The sequence below is a fragment of the Triticum urartu genome, chromosome 2A (assembly GCF_056163025.1).
Source record: "Triticum urartu cultivar PI428250 chromosome 2A, HENAU_Tu73, whole genome shotgun sequence".
In the NCBI taxonomy this organism is placed as follows: domain Eukaryota; kingdom Viridiplantae; phylum Streptophyta; class Magnoliopsida; order Poales; family Poaceae; genus Triticum; species Triticum urartu.
In genome coordinates this window covers 493,796,062-493,816,093 of record NC_141874.1, presented here as the reverse complement: position 1 = coordinate 493,816,093, position 20,032 = coordinate 493,796,062, and the positions used below count along the sequence as shown (strand labels likewise).

The following is a 20,032-nucleotide window of genomic DNA, read 5'->3' as shown; positions in this document are numbered from 1 at the left end:
GCAGACGGATGTGGGTGACGTCGAAGTCGATGAGCTCGGTGCGGTAGTTGTCACGCTGTCCGAAGGTGACGGGGAGGCAGACCTGCCCGATCGGGGTGGTGGAGCCGTCGGTCACTCCTGAGAAAGGCTTGGTGGGCTGAAGTTGATCATACGGCACTTGGAGGTTGTCGAATGTGTCGACAGATAGGACGTTGAGCCCTACGCCACCATCGATGAGAGTCTTGGTAACTTGCACGTTGCTAATGACTGGTGAACAGAGCATCGGGAGGGCGCCGGTGGTAGCCGCGCACTTGAGCTGATCTGCCGAGTTGAACGTGATGGCGCACTTGGACCATCTGAGCGGACGCATGGCCTCGAGCTTGGGGAGGACTTCATTCACTGCACGAGCGAACTGTTTGAAGATACGCTGTGAGGCTGGGGCTTGAGCGCCGCCCAAGATGCAGGAGACGACAAGCGGCTCCTAGAAGCCCCCAGCCCCCTCGTCCTGATGGTGGTCGCCATTCCTTCTTGGTGGTGGTGGTAGTGGAGGGAGACCGGCATTGCCCTGAGGATGATCCTCACGAGGCTGATCCCTCCAGGCGCCCTTGCGAGACTGATCCTGCCAGTGGTCCTCACGAGGCTGGTCACGCCACTCCTGGCGCGGGCCACGGTCATCCCAGCGTCCGCCACCATGTCCTCCTCCTCGGCCGTAGTTCCGGTCGTTGCGCTCGGGGCGTCGACCGAAGCGTCCTTCTCGAATGGCTCTGAGTTCTTGACAGTCAATGGTGTTGTGGCTATGCAGGTTATGGAAGGCGCAGAACGGTCGGCTGCTCTTGGATGACTCGGGCAGGTCCCTGCCGCGCTTTGTGTCTGGCTCCGCCGCGAGCACGGCTGCTCCCTTGCGCTTCACGTCTTTGGCCTTGGCTTTCTTCTCCTCCAGGTCCGTAGGCAGGAGCTCAAGGAGGGAGAGGCGTCCCTCCTCAGCTCTTGCGCACTTGGTCGCCAGGTTGAACAGCTCCAGAGACGTGCACAACTCCTCGTGGATGGCGAGCTCTTCCTTCATCTTGACATCGCGGACGCCATCAGGGAACGCGGAGATGATGGCCTCGTCCATCACCTTGGGGATCTTGAGGCGAACGTTGTTGAAGCGTTGGATGTACTTCTGGACGGTCTATCCAGGTTGTTGCTTGACGCGGCGTAGGTCACCCGCAGCCGGTGGGCGGTCGCGAGTGCCCTCGAAGTTGGCAACGAAATGGTCGCGCATCTCGTTCCAGGAGGAGATCGAGCCTGGAGGCTGGTTCAGGAGCTAGGAGAGGGCACCATCCTTGAGAGCCATGGGGAACCAGTTTGCCATGACTTCCTCGTCGCCGTTGGCCGCCTCGATGCTCAGCTCGTAGAGCTGCAGGAACTCCGCAGGGTCGGGGGTGCCGTCATAGCGAGGAGGCAGATCCGGCTTGAACTTGCCCGACCAAGCGACGCTACACAGCTCAGGGTGAAGGCGCGGCAGCCTATCGTGGTCACCGGGACTCTGCGCTGGTGGAGAACTTGTCCATGATGGGGCCCGCGCACTGCTGCCGCAGGCGGCACGCGGTCTTGCCGTGGTGGCCCAGGGAGCGCGGGGGCGTTTTCTCGCGGCCGAGGGACTTCTTGGCAGCTTCTTTCTTCTTGCGTGGGCGCCGGACGTGGCAGGTCACGCCGTGGGGCCGCGCGTCTGGGCGCCAAGACTCCGTCTTGGGGTAGAGGTGGTGGAGGCGCTCCATGGGCCACTCCACCCGTGGCTGGCGGAGGGCGTGGCAGCGAGAGGGATGGCGCAAGGGAGCCCCCTGCGGCGCTGACAAGCTCGACGATGCGGTCGAGCCAGTCCTCGTAGAGATCGTCGACGGGGCGGTAGCACAGGAGCTCGCGTGCCATGCATAGAGCGGCCTGCACGTCCACGGGAGCGCGACAAGCATGGGATGACGAACCGGGCGGGGTCAGCAATGGAGTGGCGGTGCGGGCCCCCACCGCACCGAGAGGTGCAGCAAGGATGCTTGCTGCTCGTTCCCCGCCGGGCCGGTGGTGGCGTTGGCGTCAGGCGACGGAGAACGATAGGGTGACCTGCCAACGGGAGCCGTCTGAGCAATGCGGGCGGCGAGGGCAGCCTGGCGCTCAGCGCGAGCGCGGTGAGCGTCCGCCATGGAGACGATGGAGCAACGGGACGCGGAGCGACAGAAGGGAAGCTTCGGTGCACCCCTACCTGGCACGCCAAATGTCGGATCTCGGGTTCCGGCAAAACCCTCAAGGTTTGAACACTGGGGTGCGCGCGAAGATCTCCCCCTACCGATCCATGTCCTAGCTTCGCTTAGATCTCAAGGGCTAACTCAACGAACTCGCAACACAAAGGACACAAGATTTATACTGGTTCGGGCCACCATTGTGGTGTAATACCCTACTCCAGTGTGGTGGTGGTGGATTGCCTCTTGGGCTGAGGATGAATAGTACAAAGGGAAGAACAGCCTCCTGAGGAGAGGTGTTCTTGTGCTTGGTGGGTGTGAGGATGAGCTGAATGAGTTCCAGACTCGTTTGAATGAGTTCCAGCCCCGTTCTATCTCTAGACCTTGCTCCTCCTACTGTGGTGGCTAATCCTATTTATAGAGGCCCTTGTCCTCTCCCAAAATATTGAGCGGGAAGGGAGCGAACATCGGCCAATTCGAAAGAGGACAACTAGTACAGCTTATCCTGACAAAAGCAGTCTTCGCCTGCAAAAGGCTCTGGTGGTGACGCCTCTTTGGGCTCCACGGTGACCTCCGTCTTGCTGTCCTGCTGGTCTTGGTCTCGTTGCACTGATATGGAAACCTTTGCTTGACGCCTCGGTACTCCGCACCTGCGCTTGCTTCCTTAGCACCAAAGAGGAAACAAGGACATTGTGTGCGCTGGCGCCCGCCTGGCCTTGGTCGTCATGGATCACGTCAATGGAACCTCGCGGGGTTTTCTTGCCTTGGACTCTCCACCCCTCACGAGCCAGCCTGGTGAGGCCGCTCCCGAGGGGGTCTTGTGTCGTCCACCTCGCAAGGCTTGGCCCCTCGCGAGGGTCTTGAGTGCTTGTTGGTGAAGATGGGCCGTACGGGCCCGCTCGCAGAGCCATGCCATGGGCCGCAGGCAGGCAAGTCCGGGGACCCCCGTTCCCAGAACGCCGACATCTACCGCTGTACTAAGCAAAATAAGATGCATAAAGGATAAACATCACATGCAATCAATATAAGTGATATGATATGGCCATCATCATCTTGTGCCTTTGATCTCCATCTCCAAAGCACCGTCATGATCACCATCGTCACTGGCTTGACCTTGATCTCCATCGTAGCATCATTGTCGTCTCGCCAACTATTGCTTCTATGACTATCACTGTCGCTTAGTGATAAAGTAAAGCAATTACATGGCGATTGCATTTCATACAATAAAGCGACAACCATATGGCTCCTGCCAGTTGCCGATAACTGTTACAAAACATGATCATCTCATACAACAATTTATATATCAACACGTCTTGACCATATCACATCACAACATACCCTACAAAAACAAGTTAGACGTCCTCTACTTTGTTGTTGCAAGTTTTACGTGGCTGCTACGGGCTTCTAGCAAGAACCGTTCTTACCTACGCATCAAAACCACAACAATTTTTCGTCAAGTGTGTTGTTTTAACCATCAACAAGGACCGGGCGTAGTCAAACTCGATTCAACTAAAGCTGTAGAAACAGTCACCCACTAGCCACCTGTGTGCGAAGGACATCGGTAGAACCAGTCTCATGAACGTGATCATGTAATGTCGGTCCGGGCCGCTTCATCCAACAATACCACCGAATCAAAGTAAGACCTTGCTAGTAAGTAGTATGACTATTATCGCCCACAACTCATTGTGTTCTACTCGTGCATATAACATCTACGCATAGACCTGGCTCAGATGCCACTGTTTGGGAACGCAGTATTTCAAAAAAATTACGTACGATCACGCAAGATCTATCTAGGAGATGCATAGCAATGAGCGGGGAGAGTGTGTCCACGTACCCTCGTAGACCGAAAGCGGAAGCATTTAGTAACGCGGCTGATGTAGTCGAACGTCTTTGCGATCCAACCGATCCAAGTACCGAATGTACGGCACCACCGCGTTCAGCGCATGTTCAGCTCGATGATGTACCTCGACCTCTTGATCCAGTTGAGGACGAGGGAGAGTTCCTTCAGCACGATGGCGTGGCCATGGTGATGATGAAGTTACCGGCGTAGGGCTTCGCCTAGGCACTATGACGATATGACCGAGGTGTTAACTGTGGAGGGGGGCGCCGCACACGGCTAGGAACAATTGATGTGTGTTCTAGGGGTGCCCTCCCCATGTATATAAAGGAGGGAGAGGGAGGGAGGCAGCCTAGGGCGTGCCCAAGTAGGAGGAATCCTACTTGGGCCCCTAGTCCAATTCGCCCCCCCCCCTACCATATTTGGACAAGGGGGAAAGGAAGGAGGGGGGGGGAAGGAAGTAGGAGTCCTACTTCATACTTCCCTTTTCCTCCTCTCCTTTCCCTTTATCCCCACATGGCTGGCCCTATAGGGGGCGCACCAGACCCTTGTGGGCTGGTGTGTTCCCTTACTTGGCCCATTAAGCCCATATCTTTGCTGGGGGTTGCTCGGAACCCCTTCCGGTAACCCGGTATCACCCGGAACACTTCCGGTGTCCAAATACCATCGTACTATATATGAATCTTTACCTCTCGACAATTTTGAGACTCCTCGTCATGCCTGTGATCTCATCCGGGACTCCGAACAAACTGTCATCAAATCACATCTATACCTACTAATAAAGCAAGGTGTGTTTCGTCAATTTTTCATCTGTTCACTGCTGAAAAGAAAAAAAAATTATCCAAGGTGGTACATAAATTCTTATGTGTTCGTCTGCTAGAAAATAAAGGATTTTCCAGAATTTCATACGTCGGCCGCGAGCTGTGGCCTAGCGAAGCCAGCCCACTTTTTTTCTGCCCCTGCAGCTAGGAAACTTCTGTTTTCCGCACAGGGTGGCAAATAGTCGGAACTTCGCACATAACAACCAATAATGGGCTAGCCCGGTTTTTTTCTTTGTTTTACTTCTATTTTTATTCGCCTTCCCCTATCTCTTTTTCCCTTCCAAATTTATTTTCTTATAGAATTTATTTCATAATTTCAAAATCTCAAAAAAGTTCAGAATTAAAAAAAAACAAATTTTAGAAAATGTTTAAAATTTCAAACTTTTAATGCTATTTTGAAAAATATTTGGAACATGAAAAAAGTTTTCCATTTTTTCAAAAAAAATTATTGTTTTTCAAAATTGTGCATGATTTCCAAAAAGAAAATGGCATTTTAAAAATGCTCCAAATTCAAAAAATATTCTTGTTTTAGTGAAATTTGACATTTCAAAATAATGTTCGCGTATGAAAGATACACATTTTCGAAAAATGTTATGAATTTACAACACATGTTCCTATTCTAAGAAAATTTGACAAATTCAAATAATGTTCATGTTATTATAAAAAAAGTTTGTGTTTTCAAAAAATGTTTGTGAATTTTGAAAGATGCTCATGTTTCAAATTTTGTTTGCGTGTTTCTGAAAGTGTACATAATTTATAAAAAAACTATTTAGGATTTTAAAAATGGTTCATGTTTCCTATAATATTCAAAAAGTTCATACCTTAAAATCTCCTCGATTGAAAGGAAAAGTAGATTGAATAATTCATGGGCCTTCTCTACGTACAATGATGTAACAAAACTCTTAAATGCCCTCGATCAATGAATGGAAAAATTGAATTATTACTTCACACCCAGTGAAACCAAGAAGCTAAATGTTCCCTTTTCACATGCACACGGGGTCTTGCTTGCACATATAATTCTCGCTAACTTTAAATGCATACTACTTTTACACCCGTTGCAACGCACGGGCATATGTGCTAGTAACTCATAATACAAATCATCATCGAACGTTAAGCGTGCAGACCCTACGGGTTCGAGAACTATGCAGACATGACCGAGACACATCTCCGGTCAATAACCAATAGCGGAACCAGGATGCTCATATTGACTCCTATATATTCTACGAAGATCTTTATCGGTCAAACCACATAACAACATACGTTGTTCCCTTTGTCATCATACCTAGTTCGATCTCGTTACTGGCAAGTCTCTTTACTTGTTCCGTAATGCATCATCTCGTGACTAACTCATTAGTCACATTGCTTGCAAGGCTTATAATAATGTGCATTACCGAGAGGGCCCAGAGATACCTCTCCGATACACAGAGTGACAAATCCTAATCTTGATCTATGCCAACCCAACAAACACCTTCGGAGACATCTGTAGAGCATCTTTATAATCACCCAGTTATATTGTAACGTTTGATAGCACACAAGGTGTTCCTCCGGTATTCGGGAGTTGCATAATCTCATAGTTAGAGGGACATGTATAAGTCGTGATGAAATCAATAGAAATAAAACTAAACGATCTTTATGCTAAGCTAACGGATGGGTCTATGGTCAGGAAACATAACCATCTTTGATTAACGAGCTAGTCAAGTAGAGGCATACTAGGGACACTCTGTTTTGTCTATGTATTCACACATGTACTAAGTTTTCGGTTAATGCAATTCTAGCATGAATAATAAACATTTATCATGATATAAGGAAATATAAATAACAACTTTATTATTGCCTCTAGGGCATATTTCCTTCAACTAAATGGGTAGAAGCTATTCCAATCAGTAGTGCTGATCACAACACCTCTATTGAAATGCTTAAGGAAGTTATTTTCCCAAGGTTTGGAGTCCCTAGATATTTAATGACTAATGGTGGTTCACACTTTATTCATGGTGCTTTCCGTAAAATGCTTGCCAAGTGTGATGTTAACCATAGAATTGCATCACCATATCATACTCAGTCTAGCGGTCAAGTTGAACTTAGCAATAGAGAAATAAAATTAATTTTGCAAAAGACTGTCAATAGATCCAGGAAGAATTGGTATAAGAAATTAGATGATGCACTTTGGGCTTATAGAACAGCATATAAAAATCCTATGGGTATGTCTCCATATAAAATGGTTTATGAAAAAGCTTGTCATTTGCCTCTTGAGTTAGAACATAAAGCATTTTGGGCGATCAAAGAACTCAATTATGACTTCAAACTTGCTAGTGAAAAGTGGTTATTTGATATTAGCTCTTTAGATGAATGGAGAACCCAAGCTTGTGAAAATGCAAAATTATACAAAGAAAAAGTAAAAAGATGGCATGACAAAAGAATCCAAAAGCGTGAGTTTAAAGTCGGAGAATATGTTCTTTTGTACAACTCTCGTTTTAGATTCTTTGTAGGAAAACTCCTCTCAAAATGGGAAGGCCCATATGTCATCGAGGAGGTTTATCGGTCTGGAGCCATCAAAATAAATAATTCTGAAGGTACTAACCCAAAAGTTGTCAATGGGCAACGAATAAAGCATTATATCTCAGGTAAGCTTATTAATGTTGAAAGTAATATTATCCAAACTTTGACACCGGAAGAACTCATAAAAGAGTCCTTCGGGAACACTCCAGAATCGTGAAAATAAGGAGGTACGTGATACGGTAGGTAAATGGACTCCAAAAAATCCACAAAAAATATTTTTTATCAGTTTTGGAATATTTAAAAAATTGGAAATAAAGAAACTTCCAAGAAGCGTCCCTGGTGGGCAAAGACACCAGGGCGCGCCAGGCTTGGGTTGTGCCCACATGGGACACCTTCCGTACTCCGTTTTTCTACCTTATGCTTGTCTCCCAAGATAAAAAAATCTATATATACTTCCCGAACCTGTTGATCACTGTATCACGGAGAAATACTCTATTTTCTTTTTCCTTGTTGTTTTCTGTCAGATCCCATCTATCATGGCCTCTTCAAGCTCCTCCAAGGACAAGTTGTTCAAGAACGTCATCAACCCATATCGGCGGGAAGTGGTGCAGCACCCTCAGGTCATCCAGATGCATGAGGGGGTACTTCACCTCTGCGATGTGCCATGTCCCAAGGGGACGGGAGCCGTGGAGGCCAGGCTTGAAGCTATAGAGCAAGACGTCTTCCGGTGCAAAGGGATGGTGGAGCGTGGGCTCAATGCCAATCACCTCATGATCACGGACCTCTCCCGTGATCTTAAGGTGGATGGCAAGCCCATGAAGTATATCATCTTCACCCTCAACGAGCAAATCAACTTTCTCCAAAGCCAGATCTATGATCTTCAAAACCAAGTCTTTGAATATGAGGCAAGGTTTAAAGGTATGAGTTTGGCTACTAGTTGCAGGACCCGTGAGACTCATTCCTCCTCTTATGATGGTGGACCACTGCCATGGAAATCCGAGGACAAGATCTCTTCTTCTTCACCAGCATCACCTTCTTCACCACCAAAAGAGAACCAAGTATCAGGTATGGGCACTCCCCTTGGCTTCCGCCAAGCTTGGGGGAGGTGCCCTGGTATCGTATCATCCCACTATCTTTTTTGCTTTTACTTATTTTTAGTTCGATCTTTTGCTTTAGATGAATAAAAGTTTAGTTCGATCCTTTCTTCTTTGAGAGTTTGCTTAGTGATCTATCTTTGTAATCGTGTGCAAGTTATATAATAAAGTTTAGTGTGAGTTTTTGCTTTCTTTACTATCATGTGGCAAATAAAGAAAAGAAATAAGAAAGAAAAAGAAAGAGGAAATAAATCAATAAGATCATGTACTAATCCTATTGTAGGTGATGGCACCACATAAGAAAAAGTATAAGTAGAGAACTTTATTAGAGATTGCCAAACATAGTATTAGTCAATGATGCAACTCATGAAAGAATTAATAAAGGAAGAGAACATTCACATATAAATATACTATCCTAGAAATCTTTTGTGATTGTGAGCCCTCATCAAAATATTATATGCCAAAATTGTTGACGTTTGATGACCCACAAGTATAGGGGATCTATCATAGTCCTTTTGATAAGTAAGAGTGTCGAACCCAACTAGGAGCAGAAGGAAATGATAAGCAGTTTTCAGTAAGGTATTCTCTGCAAACACTGAAATTATTGGTAACACATAGTATTGTGATAAGGTAATTTGTAATGGGTAACAAGTTATAAAAGTAAACAAGGTGCAGCAAGATGGCCCAATCCTTTTTGTAGCAAAGGACAAGCCTGGACAAACTCTTATATAAAGGAAAGTGCTCCCGGGGACACATGGGAATTATCTTCAAGCTAGTTTTCATCACGTTCATACGATTCGTGTTCGGTACTTTGATAATTTGATATGTGGGTGGACCGGTGCTTGGGTACTGCCCTTCCTTGGACAAGCATCCCACTTATGATTAACCCCTCTTGCAAGCATCCTCAACTAGAAAAGAAGTATTAAGGTAAACCTAACCATAGCATGAAACATATGGATCCAAATCAGCCCCTTACAAAGCAACTCATAAACTAGGGTTTAAGCTTCTGTCACTCTAGCAACCCATCATCTACTTATTACTTCCCAATGCCTTACTCTAGGCCCAAACAATGGTGAAGTGTCATGTAGTCGACGTTCACATGACACCACTAGAGGAAAGACAACATACATCTCATCAAAATATCGAACGAATACCAAATTCCACATGACTACTTATAGCAAGACTTCTCCTATGTACTCAGGAAAAAACGTAACTACTCACAAACAATATGCATGTTCATAATCAGAGGGGTATTAATATGCATAAAGGATCTGAACATATGATCATCCACCGAATAAACCAACTAGCATCAACTACAAATAGTAATCAACACTACTAGCAACCCACAGGTACCAATCTGAGGTTTTGGGGCAAAGATTGGATACAAGAGATGAACTAGGGTTTGAGATGAGATGGTGCTGGTGAAGATGTTGATGGAGATTGACCCCCTCCCGATGAGAGGATCAATGATGATGACGGTGGTGATGATTTCCCCCTCCCGGAGGGAAGTTTCCCCGGCAGAACAGCTCCGCCGGAGCCCTAGATTGGTTCCGCCAAGGTTCCGCCTCGTGCCGGCGGAGTTTCGTCCCGTGATCTAGCTTATGATTTTTTTTCCAGGGCAAAAGACCTCATATAGAAGAATATGGGCCACCGGAGGCCTCCTAGGGGGCCCACGAGATAGGGCGCGCATCCAGGGGGTAGGGCGCGCCCCCACCCTCGTGGATGGTTGGTGGGCCCCCTCCGGTACTTCCTTCGTGCAATATTTTATATATATTCTGAAACATGCTCTCGTGAAGTTTCAGGACTTTTGGAGTTGTGTGGAATAGGTCTCTAATATTTGCTCCTTTTCCAGCCCAGAATTCCAGCTGCCGGCATTCCCCCTCTTCATGTAAACCTTGTAAAATAAGAGAGAATATGCATAAGTATTGTGACATAATGTGTAATAACAACCCATAATGCAATAAATATCAATATAAAAGCATGATGCAAAATGGACGTATCAACTTCCCCAAGCTTAGACCTCGCTTGTCCTCAAGCGAAAGCCGATATCAAAAAATATGACCACATGTTTATAGATAGAGGTGTCGATAAAAATAAAATAAAATATGGACATGAGAGCATCATGATCATTCTTAGAACTGCAACATATATATATATTCTCATTTGATCTCTTATGCTAAAGTAACAATTCATTCGCAGTTTCAAGTATGTATCATAAACTTCATTGGAAACTAACAAACTATAATCTCAGTCATTGAAGCAATTGAAATTTATCATAACATCGGAAAGAGTCAATATAAGAGCTTTTCAGCAAGTCCACATACTCAACTATCATTTAGTCTTTCACAATTGCTAACACTCACGCAATATTTATGGGTATGAAGTTTTAATCGGACACAGAGAATGATAGGGGCTTATAGTATTGCCTCCCAACCTTTTACCTCAAGGGTAATGTCAACAATAATAGTTCATGAAAACTCGCATCCAATTAGCTATAAATATTAGGATCTTTCCAACACATTGTGCTTGCCAAAGTATAAAATGTAAAAAGGAAAGGTGAAGATCACCATGACTTTCGTATGAAGTATAAGACAAGAATAAAAGATAGGCCCTTCGCAGAGGGAAGTAGAGGTTGTCATGTGCTTTTATAGTTGGATGCACGAAATGTTAATGCAAAAGAACGTCACTTTATATTACCACTTGTGATATAGACCTTTATTATGCAGTCTGTCACTTTTATTTCTTCCACATCACAAGATCATATAAAGCTTATTTTCTCCACAATAATAAATCATACATATTTAGAGAGCAATTTTTATTGCTTGCAACAATGGAAACTTACTTGAAGGATCTTACTCAATCCATAGGTAGATATGGTGGACTCTCATAGCAAAACTGGGTTTAAGGATATTTGGAAGCACAAGTAGTATCTCTACTTAGCGCAAAGAATTTGGCTAACATAAGAGGGAAAGGCAAGCTCAACATGTTGGATGATCCATGACAATATAATTTATTTCGGGTGTAAGAAAATATAACCCATTACGTTGTCTTCCTTTTCCAACATCAACTCTTTAGCATGTCATATTTTAATGAGTGCTCACAATCATAAAATATGTCCAAGATAGTATATTTATATCTGAAGACCTCTCTTTCTTTATTACCTGCTATTAATTGCAACAATGACCAAAACTATGTTTGTCAACTCTCAACAACTTTTATTCATCATACTTTTTATATGTGAAGTCATTACTCTCCATAAGATCCATATGATCTCTTTAATTATTTTTATTCTTTCTCTTCTATTTTATTTTTATTCCCTCAAGATCATAGCAAGATGGCAAAGCCCTTGACTCAACATTAATCTTTATTATATAACACACGGACTCGATTACATAGAAGGATCATAAAGCAAAACTCAAAACTAGATCATACTAAAACTTTATTCTACTAGATCAAGATATTACCAAAAGGATCGAACTAATAAAAATGGTAAAGATAAAAGTGTGATGATGATATGATACTGGGGTACTCCCCCGAGCTTGGCAGTTGCCAAGGGGAGTGCTGATACCAGATACTCAGTTCTTCTTTGTTGGTGATGGTGATGATGATGAAAATTGTGCCTTCATCTTGTTCATGTTGTAATTGAGAAGAGCGATCTCCTCTTTTAAATCATCAACCTCCGATTCCAGATTCAAGATCTTGTCACATAAATCTCCTTTGCTTTTCTGCCGAAAATGAGAAGGAATAGATCGGTTGTTAGACAGTTTAGCCCTCTTGGGGAGACAAGACTTCTTGAACTTCACGTGCATATCCCCAGGTAGAGGTAGAGGGACTTCCTCCTCCGAACTTGAATCATTGATCATCCTCAAGTGAGCATCCTCCTCATCATCCTTAGTTCGACCACAAGGAGATAGGTCCCCATAGGTCTTTGGATCAGCAATGAGATGTGAGACATAGCTTTATCCGTCGGAGTCTTGAGACGACATCTTGCTCTAAATCTGCAGTAGAAATAGCTCGAAACAAAAACATGAGATATTCGTGTGATACGGTGGTCAAAACCTTCGGGAGAATATATAGTGATTTTTTACCGAACGAAAGAAGTATCGTGCAAGAAAACGGAGTCCGGAGAGCACACGAGGTGCCCACGAGGCAGGGGCGCACCCATGGGATAGGGCGCGCCCTCCACCCTTGTGGAAGCCTTGTGCCCTTCCCGGGCTGCTTCTTATTTTCCTATTTTCTTAAATATTCCAAAATGGAGAAAATTGCTATTAGAACTGTTTTGGAGTCGGTTTACTTACCGTACCTCATACCTCTTCCTTTTCGGAGTCTGGAACGTTCTGGAAAGTGTCCCTTATATATTCCTCCGGGGTTACGGTTTCAATAACATTAGTTTCAACATTTATGGGATTACCTGAGATATAATGTTTGATTCTTTGACCGTTCACCACCCTCGGATTTGTGCCTTCAAAGTTGTTAATTTTTATGGCACCGGAACGATAGACCTCCTCGATAATGTAAGGACCTTCCCATTTAGACAGGAGTTTGCCTGCAAAAAATCTAAAACGAGAGTTGTATAACAATACATAATCACCTACATTAAACTCACGTTTTTGTATCCTTTTGTCATGCAATCTTTTAACTTTTTCCTTAAACAGTTTGGCATTCTCATAAGCCTGGGTTCTCCATTCATCAAGTGAGCTAATGTCAAAAGGCCTCTTCTCATCGGCAAGTTTGAAATCCTAATTGAGCTCTTTAATGGCCCAATATGCCTTATGTTCAAGTTCGAGAGGTAAGTGACATGCTCTTCCATAAACCATTTTATACGAAGACATACCCATAGGATTTTTATATGCAGTTCTATAAGCCCATAATGCATCATCAAGTTTCTTTGACAAATTCTTTCTAGATCTATTAACAGTCTTTTGCAAAATTAATTTAAGCTCTCTATTACTTAATTCTACTAGACCACTAGACTCTGGATGATATGGGGATGCAATTCTATGATTAACATCATACTTAGCAAGCATTTTACGAAAAGCACCATGAATAAAATGTGAACCACCATCAGTCATTAAGTATCTAGGGACTCCAAACCTCATAAAAATAACTTATTTAAGCATCTTAATAGAGGTCTTATGATCAGCACTACTAGTTGGAATAGCTTCTACCCACTTAGTAACGTAATCAATAGCAACTAAACTATGTGTATACCCATTAGAGGAAGGAAACGGTCCCATGTAATCAAAGCCCCAAACATCAAATGGTTCAATAACAAGTGAATAATTCATAGGCATTTCTTGACCTCTACTAATATTACCTATTCATTGACATTCATCATAGGACAAGACAAACTTACGGGCATCCTTGAAGAGAGTAGGCCAATAAAAACCAGATTGCAATACCTTATGTGCAGTTCTGTCTCCAGCATGGTGTCCTCCATAAGCCTCAGAGTGACACTTGCGTAGGATCTATTCCTGTTCATGCTCAGGTACACAATGTCTAATAACACCATCTACTCCTTTATAAAGGTGCGGGTCATCCCAGAAGTAATGTCTTAAATCATAGAAAAACTTTTCTTTTGTTGGTATGTGAAACTAGGTGGTATAAATTTAGCAACAATGTAATTAGCATGATCAGCATACCATGGAGCAGTACGAGAAGCATTTATGACAACTAATTGTTCATCAGGAAAACTATCATCAATAGGTAGTGGGTCATCAAGAACATTCTCTAACCTAGACAAGTTGTCTGCAACGGGGTTCTCAGCTCCCTTTCTATCGATAATATGCAAATCAAATTCTTGTAGTAAGAGAACCCATCTAATAAGTCTAGGTTTAGCATCTTTCTTTTCCATAAGATATTTAATAGCGGCATGATCAGTGTGAACAGTTACTTTAGAATCAACAATATAAGGTCCGAACTTATCACAAGCAAACACAACTGGTAAAAATTCTTTTTCAGTAGTAGCATAATTTCTCTGGGCACTGTCCAGTGTCTTACTAGCATATTGGATAACATTTAATTTCTTATCAACTCTTTGTCCTAGAACATCCCCTATAGCATAATCACTAGCATCACACATAATTTCAAAGGGTAAATTCCAATCAGGTGGCTGAACAATAGGTGCAGAAATCAAGGCTTTCTTAAGTATTTCAAATGCTTCTACACAATCATCATCAAAGACAAATGGAACATCTTTTTGTAAGAGATTAGTTAGAGGCCTAGAAATTTTAGAGAAGTCCTTAATGAACCTCCTATAAAAACCGGCATGACCAAGGAAACTTCTTATACCTTTAATGTCCTTAGGACACGACATCTTTTCAATAGGATCAACTTTAGCTTTATCAACTTCAATATCTCTTTCAGAAATTTTATGCCCCAAGACAATACCTTCATTAACCATAAAATGGCACTTCTCCCAATTCAAGACAAGATTAGTTTCTTCACATCTCTGCAAAACTCCATCAAGGTTGCTTAAGCAATCATCAAAAGAAGTTCCATAAACGGAGAAATCATCCATGAAAACCTCAACAATCTTTTCACAAAAATCAGAGAATATAGCAATCATACATCTTTGAAAGGTAGCAGGTTCATTGCATAAACCAAAAGGCATACGTCTATAAGCAAAGGTACCGAAAGGGCAAGTGAAAGTTGTCTTTTCTTGATCTTATTTTGACACGGGTATTTGAGAGAAACCAGAATAACCATCTAGAAAGAAAAAATGTGTATATTTGGATAACCTTTCTAGCATTTAATCAATAAAAGGTAACGGGTAATGATCCTTTTTAGTAGCTTTATTTAATTTGCGAAAATCAATTATCATTCTATAACCTGTAACAATTCTTTGTGGGATTAATTCATCTTTATCATTAGGAACAACAGTAATACCTCCCTTCTTAGGGATACAATGGACAGAACTCACCCACTGACTATCGGCAACGGGATAAATTATACATCCCTCCAGAAGCTTTAGTATTTCTTTTCTTACCACTTCTTTCATCTTAGGATTTAACCGTCGTTGGTGATCAACAACTGGTTTCGCGTCTTTCTCCAATTTTATTTTGTGCTGGCATAGAGTGGGGCTAATTCCCTTAAGATCATCAAGAGTATATCCAATAGCAGCACGGTGCTTCTTCAGAGTTTTCAATAATTTCTTTTCTTCATGCTCTGAAAGGTTAGCACTAATAATAACAGGATATATCTCTTTCTCATCAAGATAAGCATATTTAAGAGTATCAGGTAAAGGTTTAAGCTCAAACACGGGATCACCCTTGGGTGGAGGAGGATCCCCAACATGCAAGTTGTGTTTCAAAATAGGTCCTTGTTTAAAGAATACTTCATCTATTTCCCTTCTTTCATTCATAAACATATCATTTTCATGGTCTAGCAAATATTGTTCTAAAGGATCACTAGGAGGCACGGCAATAGAAGCAAGACCAATAATTTCATCTTTACTAGGCAATTCTTTATCATGGGGTTGTCTACGAAATTTAGCAAAATTAAACTCATGAGACATATCCCCCAAACCAATAGTAACAACATCCTTTTTGCAATCTATCCTAGCATTAACATTATTCAAGAAGGGTCTACCAAATATAATGGGACAAAAGTCATCTTGTGGGGAACCAAGAACAAGAAAATCAACAGGGTATTTAACTTCCCCACACAAGACTTCAACATCCCTAACAATCCCAACTAGTGAAATAGTATCTCTCTTGGCAAGCTTAATTGTAACATCAATCTCTTCTTTCTCAGCAGGTGCAATATCATGCATAATTTCTTTGTATAAGGAATGAGGTATAGCACTTGCACTAGCACCCATATCACATAAACCATGATAGCAATGATCTCCTATTTCAACAGAAATAACAGGCATGCCTACAACAGGTCTATGTTTATTTTTAGTATCAGGTCTAGCAATTCTAGCAGATTCATTGCAGAAGTAAATAACATGCCCATCAATGTTATCTGCCAAGAGATCTTTAACCATAGCAACACTAGGTTCAACTTTAATTTGCTCAGAGGGAGTAGGTGTTCTAGTATTACTCTTACGAACCACAGTTGAAGCTTTAGCATAATCCTTTAGTCTCACAGGGAAAGGTGGTTTCTCAATATAAGTAGTAGGAACAACAGAACCATTATAAGTGATAGCCTTTTCTTCAAGTTTAATAGGTGCGACTACTTTTACTTCAATGGGAGGATTATATTTAAACCACTTCTCCTTAGGGAGATCAACATGAGTAGCAAAGGATTAACAAAAAGAAGCTACTATCTCATACTCGAGTCCATATTTAGTGCTAAATTCACGGAAATCCCAATCAAACTTAGGTGTTATACCTGACTCCTTATCTTCTTCGAGATCCCAATCTTCAGAGTCGCGTTTAATTCTTTCCAATAAATCCCATTTGAATTCAATGGTCTTCATCATAAAAGAGCCAGTACAAGAAGTATCGAGCATGGAGCGATTATCGAGAGAAAGCCGAGCATAAAATTTTTGAATAATAATTTCTCTTGAGAGCTCATGATTGGGGCATGAATATAACATTGACTTAAGCCTCCCCCAAGCTTGAGCGATGCTTTGTCCTCGCGAGGCCAGAAATTATATATATAATTACGATCATGATGAACAAGATGCATAGGATAAAACTTCTGATGAAATTCCAATTTCAATCGTCGGTAGTTCCATGATCCAATATCATCGCATAGCCTAAACCATGTCAATGCATCTCCCTTCAAATATAAAGGGAATACCTTCTTCTTGATAACATCCTCGGGCATACCTGCAAGCTTAAATAATCCACAAACTTCATCCACATATATTAGGTGCAAATCGGGATGCAATGTTCCATCTCCTGTAAAAGGATTAGCTAGCAGTTTTTCTATCATACCCGAAGGAATTTCAAAGTAAACAGTTTCAGTAGCTTCAGTAGGTTGAGGAGCAACTCTTTGCTCTACTGGTCAGGGTGAAGATACCCCGAACAATCCCCTCAAAGGATTATGTTCCATAGTAACAAGTGACAGTAAATTTCAGCACACTATATAAATTTTTCCTTACCAAATTCCACCTACCAAAGGCGCTTCACTCCCCGACAACAGCGCCAGAAAAGAGTCTTGATGACCCACAAGTATAGGGGGTCTATCATAGTCCTTTCGATAAGTAAGAGTGTCGAACCCAACGAGGAGCAGAAGGAAATAATAAGCAGTTTTCAATAAGGTATTATCTGCAAGCACTCAAATTATCGGTAACAGATAGTTTTGCGATAAGGTAATTTCTAACGGGTAACAAGTAATAAAGGTAAATAAGGTGCAGCAAGATGGCCCAATCCTTTTTGTAGCAAAGGACAAGCCTGGACAAACTCTTATATAAAGGAAAGTGCTCCCGAGGACAAATGGGAATTATCGCCAAGCTAGTTTTCATCACGTTCATATGATTCGCGTTCGATACTTTGATAATTTGATATGTGGGTGGACCGCTGCTTGGGTACTGACCTTCTTTGGACAAGCATCCCACTTATAATTAACCCCTCTTGCAAGCATCCGCAACTACAAAAGAAGTATTAAGGTAAACCTAACCATAGCATGAAACATGTGGATCCAAATCAGCCCCTTACGAAGCAACTCATAAACTAGGGTTTAAGCTTCTGTCACTCTAGCAACCCATCATCTACTTATTACTTCCCAATGCCTTCCTCTAGGCCCATACAATGGTGAAGTTTCATGTAGTCGATGTTCACATGACACCACTAGAGGAAAGACAACATACGTCTCATCAAAATATCGAACGAATACCAAATTCACATGACTACTTATAGCAAGACTTCTCCCATGTCCTGAGGAACAAACGTAACTACTCACAAATCATATTCATGTTCATAATCAGAGGGGTATTGATGTGCATAAAGGATCTGAACATATGATCTTCCACCGAATAAACCAACTAGCATCAACTACAAAGAGTAATCAACACTACTAGCAACCCACAGGTACCAATCTGGGGTTTTGGGACAAAGATTGGATACAAGAGAGAGATGAACTAGGGTTTGAGATGAGATGGTGCTGGTGAAGATGTTGATGGAGATTGACCCCCTCCCAATGAGAGGATCGATGATGATGATGGTGGTGATGATTTCCCCCTCCCGGAGGGAAGTTTCCCCGGCAAAACAGCTCCACCGGAGCCCTAGATTGGTTCTGCCTTGTGGCGGCAGACTTTCATCCCGTGAGCTAGCTTATGATTTTTTCCAAGACTAAAGACCTCATATAGCAGAAGATGGCCACCGGAGGCCTACCAGGGGGGCGCACGAGGCAGGGGGTGCGCCTAGGGGCGTAGGGCGTGCCCCCCACCCTCGTGGATGGTGGGTGGCCCCCCTTTGGTACTTCCTTCGCCCAATATTTTTTATATATTCTGAAACGTGCTCCCGTGAAGTTCCAGGACTTTTGGAGTTGTGCAGAATAGGTCTCTAATATTTGCTCCTTTTCCAGCCCAGAATTCCAGCTGCCGGCATTCCACCTCTTCATGTAAACCTTGTAAAATAAGATAGAATAGGCATAAGTATTGTGACATAATGTGTAATAACAGCCCAGAATGCAATAAATATTGATATAAAAGGATGATGCAAAATGGATGTATCAACGTTGGACAAGGAAGACAACGTAATAATTTATGTTTGTTCATATTCACATAGAGGTCATACTGTCATGGATCCTTTAACATGTGGTGCTTGCCCCCTATCTTTGCTAGCCAAAAATTCTGCACTAAGTAGAGATACTACTTGTGCATCCAAAAACCCTTAAACCCAAATCTTATTTTCAAGTATCCACCATACCTACCTAGGTATTGAGCAAGATCACTCAAGTAAGTTGTCATCGGTGCAAAAAGGCAAAAAATGCTTCTAATAGTGTGAGATCATTTAGTGTAAGAGAAAATTGAGCATTGCATGAACTTGTGATGGTGAAGAATAAAAGTGATAGACTGCATAATAAAGGTCGCTATCACAAGGGGCAATGTAACGTGGTGTTCTTTTGCACTAAGGGATTGAGCATACAAACAAATAAGCGCATGGAAACCTCTGCTTCCCTCTGTGAAGGGCCTATCTTTTACAAGAATTAAAGTTTTCTCTCTATTCCTTTTATTTTTCTCCTTTGGCAAGCATCATGTGGTGAGGAAAGATCTAGGCACATATGTCCAGCTGAATATGGGTGGCATGAGTTATTATTGTTGACATCACCCTTGAGGTGAGTACGTTGGGAGGCGAAACCATAAGCCCCTATCTTTCTATGTGTCCGGTTGAAACGTTTTGCTCATGTGTACGCGGTTAATGTTAGCAATCATAGAAGACTATATGATGGTTGAGTATGTGGACTTGCCTAAAGGCTCCGACACGTGACCCTTCCTAAAAAGATGATGAATTATAGTTGCAAAGTTGACTGAGAACATAGTTTGTTGGTTTCTAATAGAGTTTTTGCTTTATACTTCATTTGTGTGATGAACTATTACTTATTCATGAGAAGTATATGATAAAAGTTCTATGTTTAATTTTGTTGTTGTTATAATAATCAACGTGATGCTTCTATGTCTGTATTTTGTTTTTATTG

At 42.7% G+C, this 20,032-nt stretch overlaps 1 pseudogene; it reads right to left on the bottom strand.

Annotated features, from left to right (window-relative positions):
- Positions 1 to 460: 460 nt before the first annotated feature.
- LOC147985595 (uncharacterized) lies at positions 461 to 1,243 on the bottom strand (annotated as a pseudogene).
- Positions 1,244 to 20,032: the final 18,789 nt, after the last annotated feature.